Consider the following 18,314-nt stretch of genomic DNA (forward strand, 5'->3'; position numbering starts at 1 on the left):
TGAGGGTCTGAGTAGTAAAATTCTTAAACCAAGCATTGCAACTCAAGCCCATACCACATGGGGAGAAAAATTCATGAGGAGACTCAACTAAAATTGAGTTAGTTTTATGTTAACATTAAGTGTATCACAGCTCAATTTAAATCCTGCCCCTTGTGCTAAATATTTGCCACAGAATCAGCAATCCTAATCATGTCATGTAGTATTAATTCCTTTGAGGGGGGTGCTACAAACTGCTTTGTGCAACAAAATTGAACCTTACAGATCCATTGGAAATGACACAGACCTTTAAGTCAGATGCCACGTACCATTTGTACCACAATCAAAGGAAAAACTTAACTATATATAATTCAGCATTTTTAAACATGAAGATCATAAACTGCGAACATTATAAGGCTAACAATGCAGATATAGGGCAAAGGGAGGGAAGCATTTGTGATAAATAAAAGAATGTGTACCAACCATAAAATTTCTAGCAATTGGATAAAATCTGTTCTTCCTGTAAAGTCCAACTCATTTGGAAATTCTACTCTCCATATAAACCATTTAAATCCCTCAAGTCCAGAAAGAATGAGAATCACCTCAGTTTGAATTTTGAAGTAGCAAGCGAGAGAGCGACTTCTTGCAGGGCAGGAGCCATTTGACAACTGCAAGTCTTGTTGGAAGACTCATTGTTTAAAGTAGCAAGTGAGAGCGACTTCTTGTACAGCCATTTGAAGACTGCAAGTCTCATTGCGAATGAGTCTTATATGAGCCAATTAAAAAGAAGAGGTGCAAGTGGTATGGTACTGTTGGGAGTGGGCCAGTGTTATGGTATTCTGGCTTTGGCTTAACAGTTATGGGTACACAGACACTGGCTCTAAGTTTTTTTTTCTCTGTTAGTACATAGCTCGGGTGTCTAGGGAGGGGTAGCACCTCTGATGAGGGCTCCTGCCATGCCCTTTTTCAGGGCGGCTCGTCCACCTTTGACCCACCTGGCGCTCAGCTCTCACCTGTGACTCCAAGTAGGTGTAACACACGCAGCGGTCACACGCCAGTAAACCGTCTCGGCAGATGGGCCAAACCAGGTGAGGGTAGCCGACGGGTCTTTGACCCTCGGTGAGGTAGGGGATCTGCCTGTCCCAACATGTGAAGTCTGGCCCTGACGGATTGAGCGGAGGAGACCGATTAATGGTCCAACGGTCAAGAAGGCAGGCCAGTAGGCGTTTGTGGAGCGCTAAGAGCACGACAAGGCACTTAGACGTCCTGGTCATCCACTACAAAAGGTGGTGATCACTGTAAACTCACCTGGCAGAAGGCAAAGGCAAATCACCACTGGAACCTGCCTGGTACGATTTCCCAATACTTCAGAGCAGCATGGAGGGAAATCGTCCGCCAACTGGAAATTCCAGATGCGATCTAACAATGAGTACATAGCTAGTGCACTGAGAATGGGCCTACATTTTGTGGTGAGTTCCTTGAATGAGATTTGGGAACTAATCTATGTCTATGTCTGCATGAAATGCACCAAACTGCAGCTGCTTACAGACCATGTTAAGGATGGCCTGGCTCTGTGGCTCAGAAAAGAAGTGGGAGAAGAGGTGACACACAAAATGCTGGAGGAACTCAGGCGGCCAGGCAGCAAGCATCTATGGAAAAAAGTACAGTCGACGTTTCGGGCCGAAACCCTTCGGCAGGACGATCCTGCTGAGTTCCACCAGCATTTTATGTGTGTTGCTCAGGTTTTCTCTTGTTTGGGAGAAGAGGTGAGCTGTAGTGATAGGGGATTGTTGGTTAGGGTTCTGTGGACGAGAATGAGATTCCCAGATGGCTTGTTGCCTCCAGGAGTTATGCACATCTCAAATTGAACCCACAGCATTCCTAAGTGGGAGAGTGAGCAGCCAGAAGTTGTGGCCCACTTTGGTACCAATAACATGGGTAGGATGGGTGATTAGGTACTGCAAAGTGATTTCAGGGAGTTAGGAGCTAAGTTAAAGGACAGGACCTCCAGGGTTGTGATCTTAAGACTGCCACCTGTGCCACGTGCTACTGAGGGCAGAAATAGAAAGATTATAAAGTTTATCACATGGGTAACGTATTGGTGCAGGAGGGAGAGCTTTGGATTTTTGGACCATTAGGCTCTCTTCCAGGGAAGGGATGGTTTGCACCTGACTTGAGGGGGACTGATAACCAAGCGGGAAGGTTGGCTAGTACTGAATGGGGGAGGGGGGCCTTAAACTAGAGTTACAGAGGAATGGGAACCAGAGCGCCAGAACAGATAGTGCAGTGGTTGTGGAGATAGATGTTGTTAAGCCAACATACAAAGTCATGAATCAAAAGGTTGAGCATGGTGGGTTTAATGTTCAAGCTGCACATATTTCAGTGCAAGGAGTATTGTAGGAAAGGCCAATGAGCTTAGGGCATGGATCAATAAGGGGTATTATGACATCGTAGCCATTATTGAGACTTGGTTGCAAGAAGGGCAGGACTGGCACCTCAATATTCCGGGGTGGTCCATTGTTTTAGACCTGATAGAGCAAGAGGGATTAAAGGAGGAGGGGTGGCATTACTAGCCAGGGAAAACAAGGCAGTACTGAGACTAATCACGACAGACTGGAGAGCTCATCTAGTGAGGCTTTATAGGTAGAACTGAGGAATAAAGTTATGAACACGTGAATGGGATTATATTATAGGCTAGCCAACTGACCACAAGATTTTGAAGAGTAAAATTTGTAGGATTGCAGACTGTTGCAAGAAACATAAGGTTGTGATAGTAGGTGATTTTAACTTTCCACATATTGACTGGGACTCTGTAAAAATCCTGGATGGGAAAGAGTTTGTCAAATGTGTTCAGGAAAGTTGCTTTAATCAGTATACAGAAGTCCCAATTAATGAGAGTGTGCGATACTTGATCTGCTATTAGGGCAGGTGACAGCAGGGAAACACTTTGTACCTCCTGATCATAATGCTATTAGTTTCAACATAATAATGGGAAAGGATAGGTCCTGTGGATTGGGATGGGTTGTTTTCTGGCAAATGTGCACACGTTAAGTGAAATTTTGAGAGTACAAAGCTTGTATGCTCTTGACAGAATAAAAGGATAGGATAACAGGTCTAAGGAACCTTGGTTGGAGAATTATTGAGGCCCTGGTCAAGAAAAAGAAAGCTGCATAACAGGTACAGGCAGGTAGGAACAAGTGAGGTACTTGAGTATAAGAAATGCAAGAGAACATTTAAGGAAATCAGGAGGCCTATAAGAAGACATGAGGTTGTTCTAGCAGACAAGGTGAAGGAGAATCCCAAGGACTTATACAGCTATATTAAGAGCAAAACGATATCAAGGGACAAAATTGGTCCTCTGGAAGACCAGAGTGGTAATCTAAGCAGGAAGCTAAAAGAGATGGAGGAGATCTTAAATGGATTTTTTACATCTGTTTTTACTCAGGTTCAGCATCTGGGGGACAGTGATCACCGCTCCCTGACCTTTAGCATTATCATGGAAAAAGATAGAATCAGAGCGGACAGGAAAATTTTTAATTGGGGAAGGGCAAATTATGAGGTTAAAAGGCTAGAACTTGTGGGTGTGAACTGGGATGCTGTTTTTGCAGGGAAATATACTATGGACATGTGGTCGATGTTTAGGGATCTCTTGCAGGATGTTAGGGATAAATTTGTCCCGGTGAGGAAGATAAAGAATGGTAGGGTGAAGGAACCATGGGTGACAAGTGAAATGGAAAATCTAGTCAGGTGGAAGAAGGCAGCATACATGAGGTTTAGGAAGCAAGGATCAGATGGGTCTATTGAGGAATACAGGGTAGCAAGAAAGGAGCTTAAGGAGGGGCTGAGAAGAGCAAGAAAGGGACATGAAAAGGCCCTGGCGAGTAGGTAAAGGAAAACCCCAAGACATTCTTCAATAATGTGAAGAACAAAAGGATGACAGGAGTGAAGGTGGGACCGATTAGAGATAAAAGTGGGAAGATGTGCCTGGAGGCTGTGGAAGTGAGCGAGGTCCTCAATGAATACTTCTCCGGTATTCATCACTGAGAGGGAACTTGATGATGATGAAGACAATATGAGAGAGGTTGATGTTCTGGAGCATATTGATATTAAGGGAGAGGAGGTGTTGGAGTTGTTAAAATACATTAGGATGGATAAGTCCCCGGGGCCTGACGGAATATTCCCCAGGCTGCTCCACGAGGCAAGGGAAGAGATTGCTGAACCTCTGGCTAGGATCTTTATGTCCTCGTTGTCCATGGGAATGGTACCGGAGGACTGGAGGGAGGCGAATGTTGTCCCCTTGTTCAAAAAAGGTAGTAGGGATAGTCCAGGTAATTATAGACCAGTCAGCCTCATGTCTGTGGTGGGAAAGCTGTTGGAAAAGATTCTTAGAGATAGGATCTATGGGCATTTAGAGAATCATGGTCTGATCAGGGACAGTCAGCATGCCTTTGTGAAGGGCAGATCGTGTCTAACAAGCCTGATAAGAGTTCTTTGAGGAGTTGACCAGGCATATAGATGAGGGTAGTGCAGTGGATGTGATCTACATGGATTTTAGTAAGGCATTTGACAAGGTTCCACATGGTAGGCTTATTCAGAAAGTCAGAAGCATGGGATCCAGGGAAGTTTGGCCAGGTGGATTCAGAATTGGCTTGCCTGCAGAAGGCAGAGGGTCGTGGTGGAGGGAGTACATTCAGATTGGAGGGTTGTGACTAGTGGTGTCCCACAAGGATCTGTTCTGGGACCTCTACTTTTTGTGATTTTTATAACGAACTGGATGCGGGGGTAGAAGGGTGGGTTGGCAAGTTTGCGGACAACACAAAGGTTGGTGTTGTTGTGGATAGTGTAGAGGATTGTCGAAGATTATAGAGAGACATTGATAGGATGCAGAAGTGGGCTGAGAAGTGGCAAATGGAGTTTAACCCGGAGAAGTGTGAGGTGGTACACTTTGGAAGGACAAACTCCAAGGCAGAGTACAAAGTAAATGGCAGGATACTTGGTAGTGTGGAGGAACAGAGAGATCTGGGGGTACATGTCCACAGATCCCTGAAAGTTGCCTCACAGGTAGATAGGGTAGTTAAGAAAGCTTATGGGGTGTTAGCTTTCATAAGTCGAGGGATAGAGTTTAAGAGACGCGATGTAATGATGCAGCTCTATAAAACTCTAGTTAGGCCACACTTGGAGTACTGTGTCGGAGGTCTCAAGATGGCGCTTATGGAGTAAACCGCTTTTGGCTTTGCTCCAACCCTTTTACATCTTTTTAACCTACAAACACCCCTTAAATGATCTTTTTATACTTATTCTAAAGGGGTTTAAACATACAGAATTTTTCTTTTTAACTATTCGATCTATTTTCAACTCGCTGAAATGTCTAAAGCAAAAGAATCGAAACAGATGAAAGAACCGATAATTTTAGAAACTATTGTAAAGCTTATAGAAGATAAATTTGCAGGACTGGAGAGAAAAATAACTGAACAGCTTTTTGCGTTTGATGAGCGTTTAAAATCATTCGAAGGAGAACTTCAAACACTTACACTGGAATTACAAAAACAACAAGCAAGTATTTTGGTACTTGAAGAAGCCGCTCGCAAGAAAGAACATATTATCGAAACTTTGCAACAAGAGCAAGCTTCGACTTCTCAACAGATGGATCGTTATAAATCTAAAATTACTGATCTTGAAAATCGCTCTCGAAGACAAAATCTTCGGCTAATTGGGATTCCGGAAAAATTTGAGAGCGGTGATCTTACCGCTTTCTTTTCTAAACTTCTAATGGATGTCTTTGGTTCAGAAGTTCTGGACTCTCCTCCAATAATCGATCGTGCACACCGCTTCTCTCACTATCATTCTGATTCAGATAAATCACGACATGTAATTCTCTGGATCCATTACCCTCATACCAAAGAGCCTCTGATTCGGGTGGCTCGGAAAAAGGGTATGATTAACTTTCAAGAATTTAAATTTCATATTTTGGAAGATTATAGCCCTGAAGTTTTAAGGGCAAGAATGGCTTTTAGACCGGTTATGTCGAAATTTCACCAGAAAGGCTACAAGAAAGCGCTGTTATTTCCAGCACACCTGAGAGTTACTTCTGAAAATGGAACTGTTCGGCTGTTTAAATCTCCAGCGGACGCTCAAAGTTTTTTGGAACAATGACACTCTATCGGGTTGACTAATGTAATAATTAGTCTATAAATTTCAATCTCTTACAGAATGATGTTTTTTTTAGGTATGGCTGACATGTATTTTTTATATATTGTAAAAGTTCTCTTTTTTTTGGTTTATTCTGATTTTATTATTTTTTAATATTTTATTAATCTATTAACCTTGAAAATAACTGATTAGGGTTCTTTTTTTTAAGTTTGTATAAGCTTTTTTATATTTTTAACATTTAACTATTAAAATTTAAAAAAAATAATAATAAAATGGAGTTTCTTCTTCCCGACAGACTCTAGTGCTTGGAACGTCATATCCGTTTTGATGAGTTTGAAAGTTTTAAACTCTCATTTAAAATATTAATTTAGTATTATTTATTTATGGGTTTTATCAATGAATGCCAATGTTATTTTTGTGCAGCAGATTCATGTAAGGAAGGTGGATAGTCAACGTTTTTTTAGGTTTTGGAAGGACCAACAGTATCACGCAAATTCGCAAGCCAAAGTAAGAGGTGTTCCTATTTTTATAGACTCATCAACTTCTTTTATACATCATGAAACAATTTCAGACCCACAAGGTAGATTTTTGCTTATTACTGGTCTACTTTTTAATCAAAAAGTTGTTTTAGTTAATGTTTATGCTCCAAATACTGATTGTCCTGAATTTTTTAAATGCTTATTTACATCCTTTCTTAATCTGAATCAATATAGACTGATAATGGGTGGGGATTTTAACTGTTGTTTAAACCCTGTGATGGATAGATCCAAGCCCACCCAAACTCTTCCGAATAAATCGGCTTCTCTTATTAACTCTTTTATGATTGATTCAGCTATTTGTGAAATTTGGCGTTTTCTACACCCTAATGACAGAGTTTTCATACTTTTTCCATGATTATCATAATTACTCAAGAATTGATTACTTTTTCATTGATCACCATTTACTCACAGATGTTACTGATTGTAAATATGACTGTATTACCATATCTGATCATGCACCTCTGAAGTTATCTATTAAAATAACGGATTCATATATCAATGCTAAATTTTGGAGGTTTAATCCTATTTTATTGCAGGATTTAGACTTTGTTAACTTTATTAAACAACAAATTGATTTGTTTTTCTCAACAAATTCTACAGCAGAGATCTCTAGTGGAATTTTGTGGGATACTTTTAAAGCATATATTCGTGGACAGATTATTTCATATTCTGCTGGAGTTAGGAAACGAACTAATTCTAAAATATTAACATTAGTTGATAAAATCAAAGCAATTGTTAAGATTTATTCAATGACCTCTAGTAAAGAACTTTATAAAGAAAGAGTGGAACTTCAAATGGAACATAGTTTATTATTATCCTCTTCGATTGAAAGGCAGTTAATTAAATCAAAAACCCAATTCTATATGTATGGAGATAAGTCTGGTAAATTACTGGCTAATCAATTGAAAATTGTTTCGGATAAATGACAGATTACTAGGATTCGTAAACAAGATGGTACTCTGACGATCGACAAAGAGATAAATAGAGCCTTTCAAGATTTTTATAACTCCTTATATCAATCAGAATTCACCAAGGACTCTTCTATAATAAATTAATTTTTAAGGAAATTGAATATTCCAAAAGTAACTGTTGAGGATAACGTAATTTTAGATACACCTATTATGGAGTCTGAAATAGAAAAGGCTATTTTTTCAATGAATTCTGGTAAAGCTTCTGGTCCAGATGGTTTTCCCGTAGAATTTTTAAAAATCTTTTTCTTCTATATTTTCTCCTTGGCTTTGTAAAATTTTTAAAGATGCATTAAGTGTAGGTAAATTACCACAATCTTTTTATGAAGCTTCTATTTCTTTAATTCTTAAAAAAGATAAAGACCCTACTGAATGTGCATCCTATCGGCCTATATCCTTGTTAAATACGGATTTTTTCAGTAAAATTTTGGCTATTAGATTAGAAAATATATTACCTCGAATTATTTCTGAAGATCAGACTGGATTTATTAAAAATCGCTATTCATCTTTCAACATTAGAAAATTAATTAATATTATTTATACTTCATCTAAAATACCAGAATGTGTTATTTCTTTAGATGCTGAAAAAGCATTTGATAGAGTTGAATGGCCATATTTATTTACTACAATGCAACAATTTAATTTTAGTTCAAAATTTATATCATGGATTAAATTAATATACCATAAACCTTTAGCTTCGGTTTTTACCAATAATCAAATATCCCCTTTTTTTCAGCTATTTCGTGGTACAAGGCAAGGTTGCCCTTTAAGTCCTTTACTATTTGACATCGCTTTAGAACCGTTGGCTATAGCTATTCGTGAATCACCTAATATTCTGGGTATTACCCGTGGGGCGAGGACGTATGAAGTATCAGTATATGCTGATGATTTGTTATTATATATATCTGACCCTGAAAGATCTATCCCTGCTATTTCGTCTTTGCTTGCTCAATTTAGTAATTTTTCTGGTTATAAATTGAATTTTAACAAGAGTGAACTATTTCCATTAAATATGCAAGTTCCAATTTATAAACACTTACCATATAAAATTGTTACAGATTATTTTACTTACCTAGGTATCAAAATTACTAAAAAAACAAAGATTTATTTAAGGTTAACTTTTTACCTTTAATTGATCAAATTAAGCAACTTGCTATTAGGTGGTCTCCACTATCTTTGTCATTGGTTGGTAGAGTCAATGCTATTAAGATGATGATACTACCTAAATTCTTATATTTCTTTCAAGCATTACCAATTTTTATTCCTAAAGCTTTTTTTGATACTATTGACTCTAAAATATCTTCTTACTTGTGGCAGAACAAAAATCCTAGATTGGGTAAAAAATATTTACAGAAGCCTAAGAAGGAGGGCGGCTTGGCTTTACCAAACTTAAGATTTTACTATTGGGCAGTTAATATACGGTATTTAATATTCTGGACACAAGAATGGACTATAGCTACTTGCCACAATGGGTAAATTTGGAATGTAAATCTGTGCAAGATTTTTCACTGATTTCAATCTTAGGATCTTCACTTCCTTTCTCTTTATTCAAATTGAATAAACAGATAACTAATCCTATAGTCAGATATACATTACGAATTTGGTTTCAATTTCGTAAATTTTTTGGTTTGAATAAATTTATTTTATCATGTCCTATAATATCTAATTATTTTTTTTCAGCCTTCATCTATGGATCAAGCTTTCCTTTTATGGAAAACAAAAGGTATAACATGTTTTCGTGATCTGTTGCTGGATGATAACATTATGTCGTTTGAACAGCTATCTAATAAATATAATTTACCTAAAACCCATTTTTTTAGATATTTGCAAGTTAGAAATTTTTTGTATAATGAGTTAGTCTTTTTCGAAAGAATGTCCATTGGACATTACAGATAGAATTTTAGCCCTTAATCCTTATCAAAAAGGTTTAGTAGTCATCATTTATAAGATGATCATGAATTTACAGTTAGATGTATCAGAAAAAATTAAGGAATGGCAAGAAGAGTTGCATTGTCCTATATCTACTGAGCAATGGGAAAAAATTTTATTATTGGTAAATTCATCCTCTATTTGTGCTAAACATGCCCTAATACAATTTAAGGTTGTACATAGAGCTCATATGTCTAAGGATAAACTGGCTCGATTTTATTCTCATCTTAATTCAACCTGCGATAGATGTCATTCTGATGTTGCTTCATTGACTCATATGTTCTGGTCTTGTCCTTGTTTACAAAATTATTGGAAAGATATTTTCAGTATTATTTCAAGAGTTTTAAATATTAATTTCCAACCGCATCCTCTTACTGCAATTTGCGGTTTACCAATGATGGATAATAATCGTTTATCCGCTTCATCTCAACGAATGATTGCATTTGTTACATTAATGGCTAGAAGATCTATTTTATTGAATTGGAAAGAAATTAATCCTCCAACTGTATTTCAGTGGTTTTCTCAAACTATTTCTTGTTTGAGTTTAGAAAAAATTAGAAGTGTGGTTTTTGATCCTTCAGTTAAATTTGAAGAAACTTGGAGACCTTTTATTCAACATTTTCACATGAGTTGAATTGTCTTTTCCTAAACCTTACTTATATTATCCTTAATTATTTGGATGGAGGTTCGGAGTTATTGGCACTACTGTATATGTACTTAATATTATTCAATGGCCCATGTTGGTTAGTGTTTTTTTTTCTCTCTTTTTTTTTCTCTTTTTACTTCTTTGTTCATTAATGTTCTGAGTTTGAGAGGTTATATATTTTTATTATTATACATCTGAATGTCTATTTAAACTATTAATTATGTACTCTCAAACATTTTGTATTCCTGTTTCATTTATGTTTGTTTAAAACTAATAAAAAGATTTAAAAAGAAAGAAAGGAGTACTGTGTCCAGTTCTGGTTGCCTCACTATAGGAAGGATGTGGATGCATTGGAAAGGGTACAGTGGAGATTTACCAGGATGCTGCCTGGTTTAGAGAGTATGGATTATGATCAGAGATTAAGGGAGCTAGGGCTTTACTCTTTGGAGAGAAGGAGGATAAGACATGATAGAGGTGTACAAGATATTAAGAGGAATAGACAGAGTGGACAGCCAGCGCCTCTTCCCCAGGGCACCACTGCTCAGTACAAGAGGACATGGCTTTAAGGTAAGGGGAGGGAAGTTCAAGGGGGATACTAGAGGAAGATTTTTCACTCAGCGAGTGGTTGGTGTGTGGAATGCACTGCCTGAGTCGGTGGTGGAGGCAGATACACTAGTGAAGTTTAAGAGACTACTAGACAGGTATATCGAAGAATTTAAGGTGGGGGGTTATATGGGAAGCAAGGTTTGAGGGTTGGCACAACATTGTGGGCTGAAGGGCCTGTAATGTGCTGTACTATTCTATGTTCAGACAGTCTATAGAAGTGAGGCAAAGCAGTAATGAGGTCATGGACCCTATACAAATTACAAGAGGAGGGGATGTTTGCTGGCTTGAGGCAAATTAGGGTGGCTAAATCCCCAGGGCCTGACAAAATGTTCCCTAAAACCCAGTGGGAGGCTACTGCAAAAATTTCAGGGGCCCTAGCAGAGATACTTAAGACATCCTTAGCCAAGGGTGGGGTGACGGATAGCTAATGCTGGTGAGCCTGTAATTGGTCATGAGTAAATTATTGGAAGGTATTCTAAGAAACATGATATACTGGACCAGATATACAAGTATTCGGATAGACAGGGACTGATCAGGGATAGTCGACATGGCTTTGGTGTGGTAAGTCATGTCGAACCAATCTTTTAGAGATTTTCAAGGAAGTTACCAGGAAAGTTGATCGAGGCAAGGCAGTGGATGCTGTATACATGGACTTTGCAAGGGCCCTTGACAAAGTTCCACATGGGAGGTTGGTCAATAAGGTTCAGTCACTTGACATTCAAGATGAGATAGTAAACTGGAGTTGACACAGTGTATCCAGAGATACCGGCCACGTGACAGACGCACTGCCACCTGGCTGGTCGGAGGACACACCACATGCCAATCAACATTTGGTCCCTCCCAACTAATCAATGCACACCTAAATTATTGGTCACCTTAATTGGATTATCTCGCCCAGCCCCATGCTATAAAAGGTGAGACTTGTCCCTGGCTCGGTCTCTCTTACAGACCACCTCAGTGAAGGTAAGTGCATTGATTTATGTTTGGGAAGGTCTATCGTTTGTCCTGGTAAGGGAGCCACAGCTATCCAAGGTCAAGGGGGATAGCTGTTGTAGTGCTTTTCCCTTGTTCTTTGTTTATGTAACTGTACCCTGTCCCCACACCACTTCCTGTGTATTGTAGTTGCTTGTGTTGACCTGACTTCCCTTTAATAATAAATTCCTTATTATTAAAACTGTGTGTGTCCAGGCCTCTACTGTTAAGACTCAAAGAACCAGTTATATCCATCACAACACAAGGGCTCTGCGGAACAAATCAGACAGAGTGGCTGTAGATGGTTGCCTTTCTGACTGAAGACCAGTGACTAGTGGAGTGCCGCAAAGATCGGAGTTGGGTCCCCTGTTGTTTGTCATCTAGGTCAACGATTTGGATGAAAATGTGGTTAACTAGATCAATAAACTTGTGGATAACACCAAGGTGGGGTGTAGTGGATAGTGAGGAAGGCTATCAAAGCTTGCAGTGGGATCTGGACCAGCTGGAAAAATGGCAGGTAGAATTGTAATGTACACAAGTGTGAAGTGCTGCACTTTGGGAGTACCAACCAGTGTAGGTCTTACACAGTGAATGGTAGGGTACTGAGAAGTGTGGTACAATGGAGGAATCTGGGAGTAGAGATTCATAATTCGTTGAAAATAGTGCACAGGTAGATAAGGTCACAAAGAAAGTTTTTGGCACATTGGCCTTCATAAATCAATGTACTGAGTACAAGATTAGGATGATATGTTGAAATTGTATGAAACGTTGGTAAGGCTTAATTTGGAGCATTGTGTGCAGTTTTAGTCACCAACCTACAGGGAAGATGTAAATGAGAGAAAATTGACAAGAATGTTGTCAGGCCTTGAGGACCTGAGTTATAGGGAAAGGTTGAATAGGCTAGGACTTTCTTCCCTAGAACGTAGAAGGCTGAGGGGAGATTTGATAGAGGTATATAAAATTATAAGGAATATAGATAAAGTAAATGCAAGCAGGCTTTTTCCACTGAGGTTGAGTAAAACTATAACTGGACGTCATGGGTTAAGGATGAAAGGTGAAATGTTTATTGGGAATATGAGAGGGACTTCACTCAAGAGGGTGGTGAGAGTGTGGAACGACTGGTGGATGCAGGGTCAATTTCAACATTCAAGAGAAATTTGGATGGGCACATAAATGAGAGAGGAATGAAGGGCTACAGTCCGGGTGCAGATCAATGAACTCAGAAAGATTAATGGTTTGGCATAGACTAGATAAGCCAAAGGGCCTGTGCCTGTGCTGTAGTGGTCTATGACTCTATTGCTTGGTGTCTCAGTGGATGACATCTACAATCATACCCACCTGGCCGTTCAGTATTTGCAAGATTTCTGGCCTCAACCATAACTAACTCCTGAGAGAGTTTCAAGTAATCCTTGTAACATATAATAATGATATATCATAAATAGATGCTATTCCCATTGGAGTAAAATTCCTGTAGCATGTACAGTCTATCCTGAGGCACAGCCAACAACAGAGATAGAAGTAAATCCATCTACTATTAGCTCTCGTAAATTGTCATTGGGCTTAGATGGAGAATGAGACAGCATTGCATCAGAATCTAAAGTGACTCAGCTGGGAAAAATTGCCTTCCAGCAGAAATTATTGGATAGCATTGGGAGCTGAAGTCTTAGATAGTTTCTTCACAATGTAGTTGATGAAACTCTTAGGGGGGTGGAGTTTCAAGATGGCGACGTAAGCATCTGCCTTTTAGGCGCTCTTTATTTTTTTAACTATAATCACCCTTTAATTAGACCTTTTCGAACTTAATCATATGAGTTGCTACCTTTGATTGACCCTTTTTTCCTAAAATAATAGTTGATCTAATCTTGTCAAACCTAAAATGGCTACAAGTAAGAAATCGGCTAAGGATCCTGTATCCATCGACGCAATTGTTGGTCTTTTGGACACTAAACTGGATGTTAAATTTGCGGCTATGGAAAGTAAATTGGACAATAAACTGGATGCTAAATTTGCGGCTCTGGAAGGCAGACTAGAAGGTAAATTGGACAGTAAACTGTTAAGTTTGGAAAGGAGGATTACTTCGAAAATATCCGATCTTGAAGGAGTTGTTAAATCGCTTGAAACTAAGTTTCAGTCGCAGGCGTTAGAGGTTCAACAGCATGGAAATAAGATCACGACTCTTGAACAATCAATTTGTGAAAAAGCACGTACAATTGAAGTGTTAGAGAAGAAGATAGAGTCGACTGCTAAAACTTTAGATCAGTACAAGTTTAAAATTACTGATCTTGAAAATCGTTCTCGCAGACAGAATTTGCGCATCATCGGAATTCCCGAAAAAGTTGAGTCCGGTGATTTAACTGAATTTTTCTCTAAATTACTGTGGGAAATTTTCGGTGGTGAAGGTTTGAAAAATGAACCTGTTATTGACCGCGCTCATAGAGTTGCGAGGTTTTCGTCTGTGTCTGATAAACCACGAGCGGTGATTGTTCGCCTTCATTATCCTCGTGAGAAAGAGCTTCTAATTCGATTAGCTCGTAAAAAAGGTATGATCTCCTACAGAAATTATTCATTTCGAATAGTTGAAGACTACTCGTATGAAGTAATGAAAGCCAGGATCGCTTTTAAACCAGTGATGGCAGAGATTCATTCGATTGGATTTAAACAAGCTTTAATGTATCCAGCGAAGCTTAGAATGGTGCTGCCCGACAACAGTCTACACTTTTTTAACACTCCTGAAGAAGCGAAGAAATTTGTTGAAGAATATCGATCCTCTAGTGCAACTTGAACTATGAGTTACATTGAAGATTTTTTTTTGGAGAGAGGATGTCATTTCATTTTAAGTTTTAACCCTGGAAGTTGGGTTATAACTTTTTATTTTGAACTATGGGTCTGGGTCTTTTTTTTACTACTATTATTATTGCTTATAGATGCTGTTTTAATTTTTATAATATCCTTTTTTTATATACGTTTGTATTTTGTAATAATGAATTATTTTTTTTTCAAAATGTCGTTTCTTCTTCCCATAAGTCTTTACTTTTTATAAGCGTTTATTTGCTTGCCTGTATTTAGAAATGGAACAAAGGTTTTGAATTCTTTTTCTTTAGTTTTTTTTTAAATATGTTGTAGTGTCTATTAAATCTTTTTTTTTAAAAAAAAAATTCTATTTTGATAACTTTTTTACTATATTTTCTTATTAGATTGCTGAATTTATATTCATATTTTGTAATATGGCTTTCTCAAAATGTCGTTTCTTCTTCCCATAAGTCTTGGCTTGTGAAACGTCATCTTTGTATCTGAATATGGAATTTCTTTTTTAAAGGTGTATCACATTTTTAAACTTTAATGTGCATTTTTTTTTATTAATGATCTTTCTGGTTTTACTATTTTAGTTTTTTTTTGATTTGTCTGATATGGGTGTGTATGTGTATGTGTATATATATATATATATATATATATATATGTAGGTATATATATATATATATTTTTTTTTTTTTGCAACTCTATATTTTAATTGGGGTGTTATATGGTTTTTTCTTAAAAAATTTTCTTATGGAGCTGCCATCTTGAAATGGGGGTAATATTAGTATTAGTTTATGCGCCTGCCGCTTGGCTTTCTTTCAAAGGGTGGGGGGAGGGGGGAGGGATCTTTTTTCATGCTTTTGCTTTTTATTTTTTTGCTTTTAGTTTATGGGCTGACTTTAAATTGTTAATATTGTTGAGGTGTCAGGATCTCCGGTTGCTCCTGAATCAATTTTCCTTCTTCCTAAATTGTGGGTTATGTGTCTTTTTAACCTTTTATGATACACACAATTAATATTGGTATGATGGATAAATCTATTAACTTTATCTCGTGGAATACTAATGGTTTAAATCATCCGATTAAACGTAAAAAAATATTTAAAGTATTCCATAGATTGAACGCTAATATTATTTTTGCACAGGAGACCCACATTAGGAGGGAGGATAATCAACGTTTTTTTAGGTTCTGGAAAGGTCAACAATTTCACTCAAATTGTACCGCTAAAATTAGGGGTGTGTCTATTTTTATAGACGCCTCAATTTCGTTTACACATTATGAAATTATTTCTGATCCACAGGGTAGATTTTTGTTGATAACTGGTTCACTTTTTAATCGGAAAGTTGTTTTAGTTAATATTTATGCTCCAAACTTTGATTGTCCTGAATTTTTTAAACGTTTATTTACTTCTCTTCCTAATTTGAATGAATATATGTTGATTATGGGTGGAGACTTTAATTGTTGTTTGAATCCTTCGATGGATAGATCTAAACCTATTCGAACTCTTCCGAATAGATCAGCTTTACTTATTAATTCTTTTATGGTTGATTCTGGAATTACTGAAATATGGCGGTTTTTGAACCCTAAAGGTAAAGAATTTTCATTTTTTTCACATGTATATCATAGTTATTCTAGAATTGATTACTTTCTTATTGATCATCGTTTATTAACAGATGTTATTGATTGTAAATACGATTCTATTGCTATTTCGGATCATGCGCCTTTGAAGTTATCTATCAAGATTTCGGATTCTTCTATCAATACTAGATCTTGGAGACTTAATGCTACTTTACTTCAAGATCTAGAATTTATTACCATAAAACAACAAATTGACTTATTTTTTTCAACAAACTATAATGAAGAGATTGATAAAGGAATACTTTGGGACTCTTTCAAGGCTTTTATTCGTGGACAAATTATTTCATATTCCGCTGGTAAAAGAAAACAAAGATATTCAGATATAGCTTTATTGGTGGATAAAATTAAAGAAATTGATAAGATTTATTCCGTTACTCCTACCAAAGAACTTTATAAGAAGAGAGTTGAGCTTCAAATGGAACATAGTTTATTATTATCTTCTTCAATTGAGAATCAATTAATTAAGACTAGGGCTCAATTTTATATTCATAGTGATCGAACTGGTAAATTGTTAGCTAATCAATTAAAAGCTATTTCGACTAAGCGACAAATTATTAAAATTCGTAAACAAGACGGTAATTTAACTACTGATTATAAAGAAATCAATAACACTTTTCAAGATTTTTATAAATCTTTATATCAATCAGAATTTGACGGTGACCGGTTTACGATGGATAATTTTTTTAATAATTTGAATATTTCTAAACTGATAGATGAAGATTGTAGCTTGCTTGATGCTCCTATTTCTATGGATGAAATAAGAGAGGCTATCTCATCAATGAATTCAGGGAAAGCTCCTGGTCCTGATGGTTTTATTGTAGAATTTTTTAAAACTTTTTCTTTATTGCTTTCTCCTTGGCTATGTGAAATCTTTAATGATGCGTTTGTTAAGAAGAGATTACCTCAATCGTTTTATGAAGCTACTATCTCTTTAATTCTTAAAAAAGATAAAGATCCTACCTTATGTGCATCTTATCGCCCTATATCATTATTAAATGTAGACTCTAAGATTCTTACAAAAATTTTAGCCATTAGATTAGAAAAGGTATTACCACAGATTATTTCAGAAGATCAAACTGGTTTTATTAGGAATCGATATTCCTTTTTTAATATTAGAAAATTGATTAACATAATTTATACTTCATCACCTACAACCCCAGAATGTGTTATCTCATTAGATGCTGAAAAAGCCTTTGATAGAGTTGAATGGACATATTTATTTAATGCATTGAGAAACTTTAATTTTAGTCCTAATTTTATATCATGGATTAAATTAATATATTATAAACCTGTTGCTTCTGTTCTTACAAATAATTATAGATCCTCTTTTTTTCAATTATCTCGTGGTACGAGACAAGGTTGTCCTTTAAGTCCTTTATTATTTAATATTGCATTAGAACCTTTAGCTATTGCTATTCGTGAGTCTCCTAATATTTTTGGTATTACCCGTAATGAGAAGTTATACAAATTATCGCTTTATGCTGATGATTTGTTGTTATATATTTCTAATCCTAGTAGGTCTATTCCTGCTATTTTATCCTTGTTGGCTCAATTTGGTAGTTTTTCTGGTTATAAGTTAAACTTAGATAAGAGTGAGTTATTCCCTTTAAACGCGCAAACTTTATTGAGTGATAGGATGCCATTTAAAGTTGTTACTGATAACTTTATCTATTTAGGTATAAAAATCACCAAGAAATATAAAGATTTATTTGGACTGAATTTTTTACCTATGCTTCATCAAATTCAGCAACTTACTACTAGATGGTCTCCCTTATTTTTATCATTAGTTGGTCGGATTAATGCTATTAAAATGATGATTTTACCGAAATTTTTATATTTATTCCAAGCTTTACCAATTTTTATTCCTAAATCTTTTTTTGATAATATTGATTCAAAGATTTCCTCATTTGTTTGGCAAAATAAAAATCCTAGGTTAAGCAAAAGGCAATTACAAAAGTCTAAAAAAGATGGTGGTCTAGCTTTACCTAACTTTAGATTTTATTATTGGGCGAATAATATTCGTAACCTAATGTACTGGAAACTAGATTTGGATTCACCTGTGTGCCCACAGTGGGTAAATTTGGAACGTAGTGAGG

At 36.8% G+C, this 18,314-nt stretch overlaps 1 protein-coding gene across 2 annotated transcripts in view; it reads right to left on the minus strand.

The window, feature by feature from the left end:
- atp13a2 (ATPase cation transporting 13A2) overlaps positions 1-18,314 on the minus strand; it is a 144,089-nt gene that overhangs the window by 3,081 nt on the left and 122,694 nt on the right. The window lies entirely within an intron of this gene.

This window comes from Hypanus sabinus, chromosome 27, assembly GCF_030144855.1.
Source record: "Hypanus sabinus isolate sHypSab1 chromosome 27, sHypSab1.hap1, whole genome shotgun sequence".
Lineage (NCBI taxonomy): Eukaryota > Metazoa > Chordata > Chondrichthyes > Myliobatiformes > Dasyatidae > Hypanus > Hypanus sabinus.